General features: G+C 42.1%; 1 long non-coding RNA gene across 2 annotated transcripts in view; it reads left to right on the top strand.

Moving 5' to 3' along the window:
* Positions 1-10,801, top strand: part of LOC111925681 (uncharacterized) — a 99,335-nt gene extending 88,534 nt beyond the window's left edge. For both annotated transcript variants that reach the window (XR_015283222.1, XR_015283221.1), the window contains 2 exons: positions 9,565-9,625; positions 10,453-10,801. This is a non-coding gene — a long non-coding RNA (uncharacterized LOC111925681). The remainder of the gene's footprint in view (positions 1-9,564; positions 9,626-10,452) is intronic.
* The last annotated feature ends 5,048 nt before the right edge of the window (positions 10,802-15,849 follow it).

The following is a 15,849-nucleotide window of genomic DNA, read 5'->3' as shown; positions in this document are numbered from 1 at the left end:
TGGCAACAAATCCTCTCAGATCTGGCCACACAAGGTGTCCTTCCTGCTCTTGTTTCAGCTCAGAGGGGCCAACACCTGTGCAAGTCTACTGGCTTAATCCTTGAGATAATTTTTCTTATTCTGCTTTGTTTGCCACAGCAGTCAGTGCACAGCCCTTACATCCATCACAACCAGTGGGAGACAGCTCCTGCCTGGCTTCCCTGTGCAGATCCGTGGCTGGGCCATGGAGATGAGGAATGGTGTTCCCTGGAGCCACTGTCACAGCAGTCAGGGTGCCAATTCATCACCCTTGTCTGTGCTACAAGAGACACCCAGCACAGTCCTTTCACAAAGTGGGTCAAATGGGCCTGGGCTTGTTATCTTATGACCCAGCCCAATATGTCTACAATGGCTGGTATTTAATTCAGCAAGTAATCCAAGGAGCTACCATGTACAGTTTAAAGAGTAAAGCATTATTCCTCAAAAGACTTTCAGACTTTGGTTGTTCCTAACATGGACCGTTCTGGGCAAGTCCTTTTCCTCTCAGGTCAAAGTCTTCCATCTTAACATTCCTCATGGATTTGATAACTTCTCTGCTCTCTTTTCTGCCATCTGTAAGATATTCAGTGACAATGATTAGATTAGAAACTGGCAATAATTTAAGTAAGATCAGGAATGATGAATATTCTCACTTCAGATGGGATAACTAGTAATGGCATAAATGAAATTATTTTCCTGATGTCGTGGGAAGATACCTGAGAAGCTGCTGGAGAAAGAAGAAGTAGTTAGGCAAGTGACAGCTGCAGACGTGCCTTTCTGCTCGGGATGCTGAGGATGGCAGTCACATGGTTAAAAGATGATCCCAAAGGAGGAAGGATTAAAGATAGCAGCTCTGTTGATCAGAGATGCCATCAGCTGATGTGAGGCCACAGTAGTTCATGTGAGACCCTGTGTCCTGGCTTTGTGATACCAGCACATGCCTCTGTGTGCTGAGAGCTGTACCTTTGGCGTGTCATATGTCTCTGTTGACTGCTCCCCAGGGCTGGTGTGACACATGGGCCATTCTGTAGCACTGCCTGGGGCAGGCAGGGAGATATCTCTGGTGCTGCTATGGTGTGGCAGAGTGACTCTTCACAGAAACCTCTTTGTTTTGCCTCTAAATTCTCTGCTTTCTATCTAGGTTGGATGTGGGGAAAATGTTCTCTCCTGGCAAGGAAAATTCTAATTACAACAGGTGTGAAAAAGCAAAATTATTGTGACAAGTTCCTCCTCAGAGGGATGTCACCAGCCTCAGTGGTATTTCATAAGAATCAAATGTGGCCTGCTGTCCTTAGAGATCAAGGGGTCTGGGTCCTGGATTTGAGTCTTTGCCAAACAAGGTTAGCAGTCTTTTTCAGTGAAAAGCATTGAGGACATGGGAAATCCAGCATAAGCAATTTATCTTTATTTTAGGTAAAATGGATGATGGATACAGAAGCATATCAATAGCTCAGCAAGATGCTGAAAGAACACTGCTTGTCAATAGCATCAAAAAGTGGATGACAAAACTGGCTGATGGGAGTGATACAGCAAGCAGTCAGCAATGGTGCTAAATCAGAATAGGATTTACACCAAGTATGGCTACCCTGGGATTAACACATGCTACAATGACCAAGATTATTCTGCCTAGTTATTAGCAAGTTGTAAAAATTATACCATAGAGTCATAGAATCATTTAGGTTGGAAAAGATCTTCAAAATCTTTGAGTCCAGTCATAAACTTAACACTACTGAGTGCACCAAACTTGAAGATGCTGCAAGACACAATAGGTGGAGAGGCATACAAATAAGACATTACTGGATCACAGTTTTAAATGAAGAACATATATGAAATTATTTGTTTAGGTAAGAAGTGGACAAGAGACATAAACAGGTACAATACAGGGTCGCCCATCTCTGATATGGCTCAGGCAGTAGTCTGAAAAGCTGCAGGTTAGATCCACAAGACTTAGATATCAGACAGGCACTGTTGACTGTTAAATCTGAAATAACATCTGCAGAATCTGTCTGTTGGCTTCTCTTGGTGTTGGAAATAAATGCATGAAAGCTCTAAACATTTATGCTTCCATCACTGATACTGCTTGTGTCTCCATGAGTACTCTACATGTAACACTGTGCTGGGTAAAACGTCTCCAACCCTCCTTCAGATGGGTTTGCACCTGTAGCTGTCACACCACAGTGCTGTGCAGAAATACCAGTGCAGAAACCTGAAGCTGTGAAGGCTTGCTGGGCTAATGCTGCCAGCAGACAGAGTAGTCAGGGCAAACATCTGCACCGCGATGACTCCCAGGCTCGCTTAGCTGTGCTCTGCTCCAAGAACCGTGACAGGCTGCCCTGAGTGTCTGCTGGGGGGCTGAACAGAGCTGATGAAGGTCTGGTTTCTGCAGGGCTTACAGCTGGGTGCCCACCTCAGGCCATGCTGAAGTGCTGTCACAAGCAGGATAAATCTTTCCTGCCCCTTCTTGCCTATGAGATCTGAGCTGATAAGAATTTTCTGGAAATGACTGTCAGATTAGGCTGAAAGCTAAATAGGGAAGATGGTGACTAATTACACCTGTTGATAAATTGCTTAATGCTGAAAGCATTCACTTATTAGGATGAGCAATGTTTGAGTCCTGCCTTGGTGAAAAGGATCCTGGACCTTATCCAGCCTCCCAACAATTTCTTCAAGCCACAATTTCTTCTCGACCATGTGTTCTGTGGCAAGGCTCACTGGGTCTCTTGTGCAAAGCAGCACAATCTCCCTGGTATAATTAAATGTGTGTTGGTCCTGAGAGAGAACTAAATAATATATTATAAGTAATATAAAGTAAATCTAAAGAAGTTCTGGGTCTGCTCCAGTATCTCTTTCAAAGTCTTGATACTAGATGTGGCAATAAAGACCACACAATTTGATGCTTAAGTCTACTAGCTGATCTGCACTCCTGGCCTGCATGGAAAGCAGAGAAAAGTTCTTTTACCAGACCTCTGTTCCCATGTGGTTCTGAATACCCTGGGCTGGGAGATGCCATGAAGGTTATTTTCAAACCCCTAATCATGGATTTGCCTGACTTAGTTCTTCTGCAATTTATCAAATGAGGGAAAGGAAAAATGATTTTGTGACTGAGGCAGAGGGCTGGCATTAAAGAGCTTGGGACTTTATTCATCTGTTCCCTGTGTTTCCTGCTTGGCCCTGGGCAAACTGCAATCTGCCCATGCCAACATTTCCTCCTCTGTAATGTGCAGATAAGGGTGCCTACTTCACAGGGTTTGTTTTAAGCTAAATTCATTATAATATTCTCACGTTTTCAGGATTTTTCTCCCTGAGATTTGCACTTATATTGGAAGTACAAAGAATTATTTTAATCATTATTGCTAACAATAATGTTGAATGCACTTCAGCTTGGAATGTACACCTCTCACATGTTTGTTTATAGCTTCAGAGCATAATAAATAATTTTGTAGATACAATCTCTTCATCTTGTTCCCCAGCCCTCTGCTCACCCTGCATGAACCTGCAGTTGCACTTGCAGTCCTAGACCAGACCTTCAGGGTTTGCTTGGCCTGCCACATTCCCTCATGGAGTTTATAATCAGTAGGATCATCTCTAAGTGCAGACTCCCCCATCACAGTATTACCCTGCTATGGTTCCCCAGGCAACAGCGTTTGAGGGGAAAGACAGGAGCATATCTCTCCTACAGGTCAGCAGTGGTCTGCATGGTTCCACAGGAAATGTCTTTGGTCCAGGGCTTATAAAGATCCTACTTGAATTGTGGTGATTATAATTTCATGCTCCTGTGAGTGTGAATAGTATTGGCCTTACTATATTCTTGTGGCTGCATATACTGATGGTCCCTTCTCCCATTATATCACTCCCATAATTTTAGGTTTCCCCCTTTTCTCTGTTTTTGCTTGTCACTCTCCCCTGATGAATCTCAAATTGCTTATTTTTTCCTTTTCCTGTGATGTATTCTTCATAGTTTCTCCATTCAACTTAGTATTTTTTTCAACTTTTTTTCAACTTTTCACTTGGTTTTTCACTTCAGAGACCTCTGCTTTGAAAAAAAAAAAAAAAAAATTACAGCTGGGCTACAATGTTTGCTGCTATCCAGAATCCAGTGGTTAACTCTGCTGAGAATGTCTGCATGAGGGCTGGTCACTGCTTTGAAAAAATCCCAAGGAAATGGGGCATGACAGTAACCTGAGGAGAACAAGCTGCTAATATTCCATTTAAAGGCTGGTGCAAACTGTGAAAGAGACAGTCCAGCTGCAAATCAGTTAATTTTAGAAGATGCACCCATGATGACATGGTCACCCTCCTCTCATGTGTTATGAACAGTGGGTGTTAAACACAGAGGGTATCATATGTCCCAGAGTAGGCAGATCTCAAGAGATGAGGGGGACCACAGTCCTCAGCCACATCTACCCTGTATCATTTTTCTTTGTGAATGTGGTGCGTGGAAAAGAGAAGTCTCAGTGGAATAGAGGCATTTTTGTCATGCTTTTATATTCCTCCTCTTTTTCTAAATTATGCATCACATTTTCTAATGCCAGATTTCTCAGTGCTGAACAAGACACTATATTAAAATATTTTTGAATTGGGGGGAAATTAATCTCCCTGCCTTCTGTCTGAGCTGGTCACCCAAGTCTCTTGACTGTCTTTCATTTTCATATTTCTGCTAGTGTGTCAGATGTTTTTTTATCTCACCTCTCAACCAAAGAATTTCCTCGTCCTTGCAGACCAAGCCTTGGTGACTGGCCATGACTATGATCCATTGCCTTGGATTGTCCCATAACATACCCAGGCTCCATCCTGACTTGCCAGTTTGGGAAATCATAGTTCTCAGCTGTTACTCTGGGACCCTTTTTAAACAGTGATGACACCCACAGTCGTTTGTGCCCTCAGTAAGATGACGGTGGATCTGACCATGCTTGTGGCAAGTTTAGCACTGAGACCACAAGGCAGGGAGTGTGTCTTGATGTCATCCCAGAGATGACATCCACAAATCAGATCAGCATGTTCTGGCCAGCTCAATACACCAGCTTGCCCTTCAAGTTGCTTCGTAGAGGGATTAAGTTTTCTTCTTCTCTAATGTAACAATAAGGGAAGAAAAGAAGACTCCCTTTCAAGAGCTAATTTCAGAAGATCTGTCCTGCATCTTAAGCTGAGTTATCTTGATTGAGTTACCTTGGCCCAGAGCAATGATTCGAGGTGACAGTTCCTTGGAGTACCATGTCTTTTCTGTCCTTTAGCTCCCTGTATGCAAAATTTTCTGCTAAGAACAAACACCTTCCCATCTGGGATTCATGGGGCTCCTTTATGGTCCTGTGAATATTTAGCAGCTCTATTATGCTTTTGCCTTAATGGTTGTCTGCCTGGAGACATTTAGAGGTGGAATATTCTAGATAACTGCAAATTCAAGGAAACAGTCCCCTTCTCAAAAAATCTTTCAGGGGTAAAAATAACTACAGAAGTAAAAATGTGGGGGAAAATGAAATATCTAGTCAAAGAAATGAAGCTTTATTTATTCAACAACAAGCCTGTTAGCAAGTAGAAATGGCATACAGCCTATACATAGGTATATACCTAGATGTGTTTAATTTATTGTCCTCTGCATAAGGACAAATATAGGTACCAGTAGATGTATAGGGCAATGTGAAGTACTTACAGGTAAATTTGCTTGCTGGCATATCTCTGACCAAAATTCAAGTGTTGCAAATAGAAGGTATCAATGCCATTTATTTTTAACTTCAGAAGAAAGTTCACAGAATCACTGGGGTTGGAAAGGATCTCTGGAGATCATTTACTCCTACCCCCTGTCAAGGCAGAGTCACCTAGAGCTGTGACACAGGAATGTGTCCAGGTGGATTCTGAATGTCTCCAAAGAGGGAGATTCCATGACTTCCCTAGGCAGCCTGTTCCAGTGCTCTGCCACCCTCAGAAGTTCTTCTCATGTTGAGGTGAGACTTCTTGTGTTTTAGTTTATGGCCATTGCAACTTGTCCTCTTGCTGGGCACCACTGAAAAGAGTCTGGCCCCATTCTCTTGGCACCTGCTTCTGAGATATTTGTATATGTTTATGATATCCCCTCTCAGTTCCCTCTTCTCCCAGGATCTCCTCATATCTCACATGCAGTATCTCCTCATAAGAGAGAAGCTCCAGATTCCTCATCATCTTCCTGGCTTCCATTAGACCCTCTACAGTCACATCTTTTCTTTCTTGTAGTGAAGAGCCTAGAATTGGACAGAGCTTTCCAGATGTGCCCTCACTAGGGCTGAGTAGAGGGGTAGGATCACTTCCCTCAACCTGCTGGTCACACTCTTCCCAATTCACCCCAGGATAATGTTGGCCCTCCTGGCCACAAGGCACTGCTGGCTCATGGTCAACTGATGGTCCACCAAGACTGCCAGCTCCTTCTCCACAGAGCTGGTCTCTAGGAGCCAGCTCCCAGCCGATGCAGGTACTTAGGGTTATTCCTCCCAAGGTACAGGATCCTACACTTGCCCATGTTGAACCTCATTAAGTTTCTCTCCACCCAGTTTTCCAGCCTGAACAGCAGCACAGTCTTCAGGTCTCTATTGGCCACTGCCCCAGTTTCCTATCATCACCAAACTTGCTGAGGGTAAATTCCATCCCTTTGTGCAGGTCATTGGTAAACAAGTTGGATTAGACTGGACCTGCTATTGACCCCTGGGACACACTGCTGACTACAGGCCTCCATCTGGATTCTGCTGTGCTGATCACAACCTCTGAGCTCTGCCATTCAGCCAGTTCTTCTTGTAGCCCTAGTGTTCACAAATAGACAATGCTATAATGAATTCAGAGGAGAAATAGAAGATTCTCCTTCTTGAGAGAAGAGAAGAAGATTGTCTGGAAATCTCTGTATATGCACTCCAGTGAGGTCAGCTCAGTCTTAAGGTTTGAGAGTAATATTGGTACGATACCAGACCTTCTAGTAGTCGTGTAGTACCTACACAGTACTTTATCATCATAGGCAAGATTCTGTAGCAAAATTAGGCTTTGTGTATATGAACACAATAAAATTAAACATTTTATGCAAGAAGATAAACTTTGTAACACCTTCATAGTAAAGGTTTTTCTGTGTAACTTCTCTAAAAAAAATGGGATCTGAAAACTCTCATCCTGATTTTTGCTCTGATCTTTTATATATTTCATCTGTAGTATTGAAGAATTGAAACATTTCCCAGTCATTCTACCCTCCCATTCAAAGGGAAAAACAACATTGTATGAACATTTTATTCTACTTTTTCTCCAGATTTCTCTTTTCATATCAGACCTTCAGAAAAAAAATACCTCAAAACATCAAATTGTCTAATCTGTGTTTCACATCTCAGCTGCTATTACTGTACAAATGATTTTGTTTAGAGACAGCTTGGCAGCATGTGACACTCCATCATCAAAACCCAGCAAGCCTCAGTCATGTGCTTAGTGCCATCTCGGCATCTTTGTCTATAGCAATTTGTCACGTGCTTTAAAAAAGCAGAACTCAGATTTTGAGGACTTGCACCAATTAAATGCAGAGCTCTGCAAAAGGGATGAGGTTTTATCTTTTTGACCAAAAAACCCAGAAGAAGATTTGGAGAAAGAGTGGAGCAAGGAAAGCTGATCAAGATAGCAAAGTTCCAAATTTGGTAACAGGAGCAATAACTATACAGCAAACTTCTATTTATATTTACATAAATTAATTTCTTAATTTAATTATGCTATTATGCCCACAAATTTGTATCAAATCCAACACCATAAACCCAAACTCATCTTAATGAAGACACAATAACACAGCAAGATGTCACTGTGTAATTACACTAAGGCCTTGATGGGTAGCCAAATGAACCCACTGTGCTTTCCCTTGTCCTTGGGTGACTGTTGTTTGTTCTTCTGCTTGAACTGAAGCAATTTTTTTTTTTTCTGCACTATGAATGCTTACATTAATGTTTTTTTGTGCCTCCCCTGTAACCTGGGTAGGTTTTACCTAAAACAGAGCATAGTGTACGACCTAAGCACTAGAAAAGTCAGGCCTGAACTCTGCAGGAACTTAATGTTCATTGCCAGTGTGCTCTGCTGCTGTCATGGAAAGTTTATGGACACTCAAGATCTAAGGTGGCACTTTGATGTGCTGTTTTTGCAACATATGTTCAACCACCAGCTGATTTTAAAAATGTATCAAGTTCAAGAGGGCTTTGAGCAAAAGGTCATTGACCTGTACTTTGATGGATATGGTTACTGTCTGTTTTTCTGAGGTGCCAGGCCCCTCTGGCTGCCACATGGTTGTTCAGACCTCTTTTCATCCTTTGGAATCCCAGATACACATGGGCTAAGTGTCATTGCTAACCCTACTACTTTTTTCTGGTGGCAGCCCCGATAAAAGATGTCGAAGTAGAAGGGACTGTGTGTTGCTTGCATGTTTAAGACACTGGACTTTTCAGAGAACACTGTTGTCCTGAAGAAGAGCTGCACAGATAATACTATCTGTGGTGTGGTGCTGTGATACATCAGGAGCAGAGCTCTCTGCAGCTTTACATTTATCTGTGGGACCATGGGAGAAAGGCCAACACTTAAAAACACTCAGGTCTGTGGTCCCTGAGACTGAAATAAAACTATAGGCTCACACTTACATTATGTTTTCATAGACTTATAGGATAATTTGTGTTGGAAGGGACCTTTAAAAATCACCTATTACAACCCCCCCTTTGTGTGAAGCCTCCTGCCTTTCTTTGTTGCTCTTGCCTCATTAGGCTGTTAGCTCTTGCAGGTGGAAGGTACCTTTGCTCAGTGTTTGTACAGCACATCAGGATCCCAGTCCCACTGATTCCTCCAGCTGCTGCTAAAGTAGCAATGAACAGATTCACTGCATGTCCTTTGCATGTGAGCCATGTTCTTCAGTCTTGCTTGGCTAGGTAAGACATGGTGTTTTTCCTGCTCTTCAAGTGGATAAACACTCTCAGGTGGCCAGAGTAAATTAATTTCAGATGCAAGTAACATTCAAGGGTCTCCATTGCCCCGTATCTGCCTTTTTTTAAATTTGACTCTGTTCTCTTCAACTGCCGATTTGGCTAAATAGAGATAATGAAGAGCTGGTAAAACAGGCTTTCCTATAGCAAGGAAAAAAATACCAGGCTCCTCTTATCTGGTAAGCAGGACTTAAGGGCTTGATTCTCTGATATCCTATATCTTGTGACAAAAGCAAATACCTTTCTATAAGCTGGCAAATTTTCTATCCACTTTGCATTCAGGCAAATACCGATTCAAAGAGCCAAGACAAAATCAACATAAATTAATATTTATAAGAGAAAATAATGAATGAAATGACAAGATAAAAAGATATTTGCCTACATGGCTATTTCCTATCCTAGCTGAAAGAGTAGCTTTTGCAGTAATGTTATTTAATGATAATCAGAAAAGGTTTAACATTTCTAACCCACGTTTAAGTAGCTAGTCTCCAAACATCTTTAACCCATGATGCAAAAGCACTGCGTAAAGTTGGCACTGTGTGTAGCATAAGTGTACTATTGTATTGAAATTGTGTCATTGGAAGTGTTATTTTCACAGGAAAGAATAACTTATATTGGAAAGACCTTTAAGATCATCAAGTCCAACTGTAATTTTGCTGGTAAGTGATAAAAGGTTTTTTACCTTCTTAAAGACTGTGGGCAGACACCTTCAAAAAGCCTGAAAAAGCCCGAAAATTAGTTATATAAAGAAGTTGGGGTAGAGAGGCAGCCAGCAATTTCATAGTTTGCCTTGTTTTTCTTTTCTGGCAAGGAAAAAGGGCCTGGGAAAACTCTCCTGAGCTGAAATTGCAGCTGTCTAACAGGAATGACACGAGCACAGGAAATAGTTGCCTTGTAGCTGCTCTCTGGGGTCCCAGATGACTTCAGTGACATTTGCTCCAACTTATGTGTGTGCATGAGGAGCTGCAGAGTCATGTTCCCAAAACCAGTGCTCCTTGAGCCAGCAATGGGTTTCTCTGTCCCATTCAGGCTTTCTGTGATGAGGGTAATTGGAGAACTGTACGATTTTACAGGGGATCCTATACCACTGCTTTACTTCACAGAAGTGTATCTGAGGGACATTTGTATTGTTTTTGTCAAAGAGAAATATGAAATACTTACATCCCTTCCCAGTTAATTAGATAATTAGGTAATTTTGTATCAAAAGAGCTACAAGTGATTAAGCTGTTGAAAGTGTTGAAAGTGATAACTTCAGTTACAGGAAGCCTCCAGGGACAATATTGTAGCCACAGCACTAATAAATAATTGTCATCATAATAACAGATAACACAGAAGCGTGCTACTTCTCAGTTTTCTGAATGGCTGCATAACTTGATAAGAAAAATACCGTTGCTGACAGATAAGAAAACACTTGATATTTTACTAGGTTAAATTTAAATTACTCTTTTAAAAATAGTTTTGTAAACAATGCAATTCTTTTCCTCAGGTATGACAAGTTTGCGTGGTTCCTGCTAAGAAAATCAATTACTTGGGAATCAAGATGTATAAAGTCACTCATGACAAAGAAACAACAGCATTTTAAACAAAAAATTGCAGGTGATCCCTGTGCCAAAAACTCCTGTCAGAGCTGGTAGCAGCAAACAAATCAGTGATATGCAGGTTTCTTAACTTTATAGTTAATTGTTCAGACTAAAACGAAAATAAGCACATGAAAGACTGTAATAAAGTAGTACTAATACTTATAAAGATCAGAGCATATGCATATCTTCCTCTATTTTGCTTTTCTTTGTAATTTAAGATGATAGCTTATTGCTATAAAATGATCTAAAATCAAATTCTGGGGTTTTTTTCCTGTTATTCCTTTATTTTTCTATTTTACTGCTCTTGCATTTGAACCTAAATGTCTCCATTTAAACATTTTGCAAATACATGGGATAAAATAACCCAGGAAACCTAATGGACACCTTTATGAAGCACATTGGATAAATGTAAAGTAGACATCACTGGTATTTATTTTGCAAAAGACTTCGATGAAATTATCGTGTAAGGGTTGTGTAAGTACCAAGCTAACTATTGATATTTTTTTTTATAATAGTCCTTTCCTCTCTAAATTTTGTAGGTTTTGGTGGGTTTTTTTTCACAGCTTCCATTTCTGGTTTTGGTAATATGAATTTACCCTCCAGCCAGCATCCTATCACAGAATTACAGAATCATTGTGTTGGAAGAGACCTTCAAGATCATTGAGTCTAACCCATGCCCTAATACCTCACCGAGTGCCGCATCCAATCTTTTTTTCAACACATCCAGGGATGGTGACTCCATCACTTCCCCAGGCAGACCATTCCAGTACTTTAACACTCCTTCCATAAAAATATTTTTACTAACATCCAACCTAAATTTCCCTTGGTGCAGCTTAAGACTGTGTCCTGTAGAGAAGGAGGAACTGAATGAAGAGTGGAGAAAACCTGCAGGGTTGTCCTTTCACTCTGAAATTCAGTTACTCCTGACTCTTTTTCTGTAGTGATATATAGGAATTCTAATTAACATTTCTGTAACTGTTTTACAGCAAGATAGTAAACATTTGTAAAGTTCATTCCTGGTTCTAAACCATTTTCCATATAATTAATTTTTATTTCAAGGTGTCCTAGACTAACAGATGAGAAAGATGACAGAGTAACAAATGATGCCTTGTCAGACACCTCTCTTAGTGTCTGTGAAGGTACTTCACAAGCAGCTTCATCTTTGCTTTTTTCTTTCAAAAAATTATCTTAATGGAGCTGGTTGTCTGGTAGAAGGGAGGCAGCTAATGATGTGTGGACAGAAAGGAAAATGAAAATGTAGGTGATATACTAGGAAATGGAGAAAATGTCAGATCCCTCACTTCTTCAAACATACACACAGAAAAGCTGCACTTCATAGTCACTCCATAATTACGGAGAGATAGTTTAACACAAAAATAAACCCTTTAACTGGGTGTACTGCTGGCCGTAGCAAAAGATGGGTGTTTGGTTGGGAATGAATTAAAGACATGTAGACATATTTTTTCATTCAGGCATTGGTGTTTTTTCCCTTTGCAACCCATCAGGACAATGTAGGAGGCACGCATGGAATGGGGACACCCTTAACATCCATCTTCAGAGCTGGACAGAGAAGCTGTGTCGCTCTCCTTCCCTTGCCTCCATGATTTCTGCACAGTGTGAGTACAACCACTGGCTCCTCAAGGACAGCCTTGGTTTTTGGCTTCTCAGGGAAAAACTTGTCCTCCATGCATGCTCAAGGCAGGACATCATTACACACAAGATCAAATGCTGGCTGTGGCTGAGGTCTTGCTCCTGGTCCAGTGTCTATATTGGAGATAGAAGATGTGGCGAGGAAAAAAGCCCCATGCTGGCAGGAGTCAGGAAAGCTGCTGTTGGCTGTCCATAAATGCAGTGTGTAATTGGTTCTGCTGAGCTTGCAGGACAGATTGTGCAGCAGAGAGTGTCATGCATACATTTTTTCCGGACCCAGTTCAAGTAGGGACTGATTTTCCCTCTCCTATTTTTAAAACAGAATGACACAGTTAATTTCAATGTGCAGGCACAGTTTCACTGCTGGGTTTGGTAGCCCAGCTCATTCAGATATTCCCTTCAACCAAATATGTGCTTACAACTGTGTTGTACAGAGGGGAGAAGAACAGCCCTTTCCCACCATGCATGATGCCAGAGGCAGATTGCACACTGGACAGTGCAATTCAGATCCCACACACAAAATACTGTTAGTTGGGCTCAGGCCAGATCCATAGGCCACACACAGTGGCTTATACAATAATAAACTAATAATAAACCTGTAGAGATCCCCTGATGCCTGCTTCCACTGCACCCCAAGCAGGACCATATTCTTTCTTGCTCCAGGCAGTTGTCAGTGTGGTAGGGACTGAATCCCTTTGCTCTAGGGAAACCTCCTTCTCAAACCAGCCTCCTCCCATGTCTTCCTGGGATTCACTTTATACGTATTAACTTAAGAGAGCCACAGGAAAGCTGGAGAGGGATGCTTAACAAAAGCATGTAGTGATAGAGCAAGGAAGAATGACCTCAAACTGAAAGAGGATAGGTTTAGATTAGATATCAGGAAAAATTTCCTTACCGTGAGAGTAGTGAGGCTTTGAAGCAGATTGCCCAGGGAAGTTCTGGATGCCTAAATCCTGGAAGCTTTAGGCAACCCAATCTAGTGGAAGGTGTCACTGACCATGACTCCATGACAGGAGGGTTGGAATGAGATGATCTTTAAGATCCCTTCCATCCCAAACCATTCTGTGATTCTATGATTCAGGTGGCCAGCAGCCACCAGAGCTGCTCCTTAGCTGGGAAGAGCAGGGATCAGCAAATGGCCCTGTAGCCAAGAGCACCTGGAAAGCAAGGCTGACAGTGCTCAGGAGCTGAGGTTACATTTTGGGGTGTGAGGGAAAGGAATGTCAGAAGGGCCAGGACAATGTAGAGAAGAGGCCACCACTGCCTCCCATGCTGGCACTGGCACCAGCAGCATCAGGGCCCTCCCTGCAGCCCCCAGCTGTAGTGCTGCACCGCTCCTCTTTCCCCCTGTCCTGAGGCAGGATCCTCACAGCCCAAGCCTCTGTCTTTCAGCTGCCATCATCCTCCTCCTGCCACCAAGATGCCTTGAGCAGGCTGTGCCCGGGTGTGACATGCTGGCCCTGCAGGGGCTTGTCTGACCAGGCACAGCCCAGCCCAGAGCATGTCTCCAGGGTCATACAATGCGTGTGTGACACTCAGCAGGTCTTACAAAGGTCTACTTTGAGACAGCAGTGACAAAATTGATAATGACTGGTCAGCCTTTATGAAGTAATGGTGTCACTGAATTAAATTCACTGCAATTGGATCATCAGTTTTGACTTTTCTTTGCCAAAGGAGTAATCTAGAGACAGTCCAGTCACCAGAGGGAGGACTGCCAGATTCAATATCCAGGTTGGAATCAACTTGCAGGGTTAAGCCTGGCTTTGGACATTGATGGAACAGTATGGTCAGACACAGTTTATACCCTCAGTTGCTGTGAGCAAGCCTAGCTTTAGAGAAGGTGAAACAGCCATTTCCATCCATGTGTAGTGACAAATCCAGAAAATCTAACTGCTGCCTGGTGAACTTAAAACCATACTGCTATCTCTTCACTTGTGTAGGTTAGAACCACAGTGTTATCTTATACTGCTCTGCCTAACTTCATGTGGAAACTGAAAGGAATGTTGAATGGCCATTATTATGGACATACTTATATGCTTGTACAGTGGCCTCTACCTGAGGGCTTTCACTCCCACGGCAATTCCAGCTGAAAAGAAATTCCATCTCTAATCTAAATAGTCAGACCAGTAAAAATATTTGAAGCACAAAGCAGGCCTGGGTGGGTGTGCCTCTCCCTCTAGTCAATGCTGGTAAGATAGGAAGGGTTGGTGCTATTTTAAACACGACCATTGCACTTTTCCTGTAACACCCCTGTGTGTACATCTAGTGTGGTGTGCACTTAGCTCCAAAATGGGCAGTGAGGAAGCTGACAAATTTTGTGTGTGTTTGAACTTTCATAACCCCCTCATCTGATGTGCTACAATCTCTGCAACAGAATAAGACTTCTTTCTTCCTGTGCCCTAAATAAAAATAAGTTCTCATTGCTTTTTCTAGAGTGAAAAATGAGAAAATGCTTTTCTACTTTTCACTTTTTCTGGTTGATCCAGTGGACACCAGTAACTCACTAGGTCAATTATAATCCTTTTAAAATTCTTTCTCATTATTTTTCCTTAGTTTTCTCACACTGTCCTCCAGTCCTTATTTTCACCTGGGTTTGTCAGTCTCCCACTTCAGAGCCTAGTCTTGTTTCAGATCTTAGTTTTGAGGGTTTTTTAGACTTGTCCATTCCTGGGGACCAGGATGGAGATTTTTGTCTCCTACTTGTCCCTCACTCTGAGGAAAGACATGTGACAGAACACAGGAGTCATGATTTTTGAATGCTTTCATGCTCTGGGATTGCTTAATCTGTTTTCTCCCCCCAGCACCCACTTTTCCCTTTTCCACACTATTTTTGTGGAATGAGTCTGACTGCTTCTGCAGGAAAAGCCAGACTGCACTCCAAAGCACGCACTCTCTTGACACCCCTCAGGAAAGCCAGGCTTCTACAAACCCTGTCTGACCCAGGTGCCACACAACCTCAGCCCATGCTTCTTGACAGCAGCAATAAGGAGCAGTTAGTTATCCTTTCCATTCAGGTATTTTCATCTGCTGTCCATACACAAACAAAGTTATAAGCACTTCTGTGTCATGTTAGTATGTAGGATGTGCCTGAGACCATGCAGTGGAATAGGTGAAGAATTTATGTCAGAAGTTACACCTTTTTTTTTCCTTTTCTGGGCCACTTCCTCTGTGACCATGTGCAAGTCACAATATTTCTGTGACTCAGTTTCCACTTTAACAATGAAGTAATGATCCCTGCTTTCTAGGGATGCTGTGAGGATATTGCTTCCAACATTACATAATGCTTTGGGATCATCACTCAAAAAAGTCTCAAGTGATGGCAAGAGTCCAGGCCTCTGTCCTCAACTATTTTAGTTCACAGCATAAAGAACCTCCTGTAGTGGGAACACTAGCCTCAGCTCTGGTGACACAGGTGACACACTTGCACCACTCTCATCTCACAAGCAGAAAAAGTAGTTTTCTCTGTGAGTGGTTATACAAAGCTTGTACATTTTAACACCTCCCATGCACAATATATGTTGTGCCATCACTTACTGACAAGAACTTGAAGAAACATGAGAGTTAAAGGAGTGGCTACCAGACAGTAAAATCAAAATTGCTCTGTCTGTATTTGTGCAGGGGAACAAGTGTCCTGAGAGACACTTTTTTGTGCT

The sequence above is a fragment of the Cyanistes caeruleus genome, chromosome 2 (genome assembly GCF_971803275.1).
Source record: "Cyanistes caeruleus chromosome 2, bCyaCae1.hap1.1, whole genome shotgun sequence".
Lineage (NCBI taxonomy): Eukaryota > Metazoa > Chordata > Aves > Passeriformes > Paridae > Cyanistes > Cyanistes caeruleus.
The sequence above is the reverse complement of the archived record's forward strand: the minus strand, read 5'-3'. Positions and strand labels throughout refer to the sequence as shown.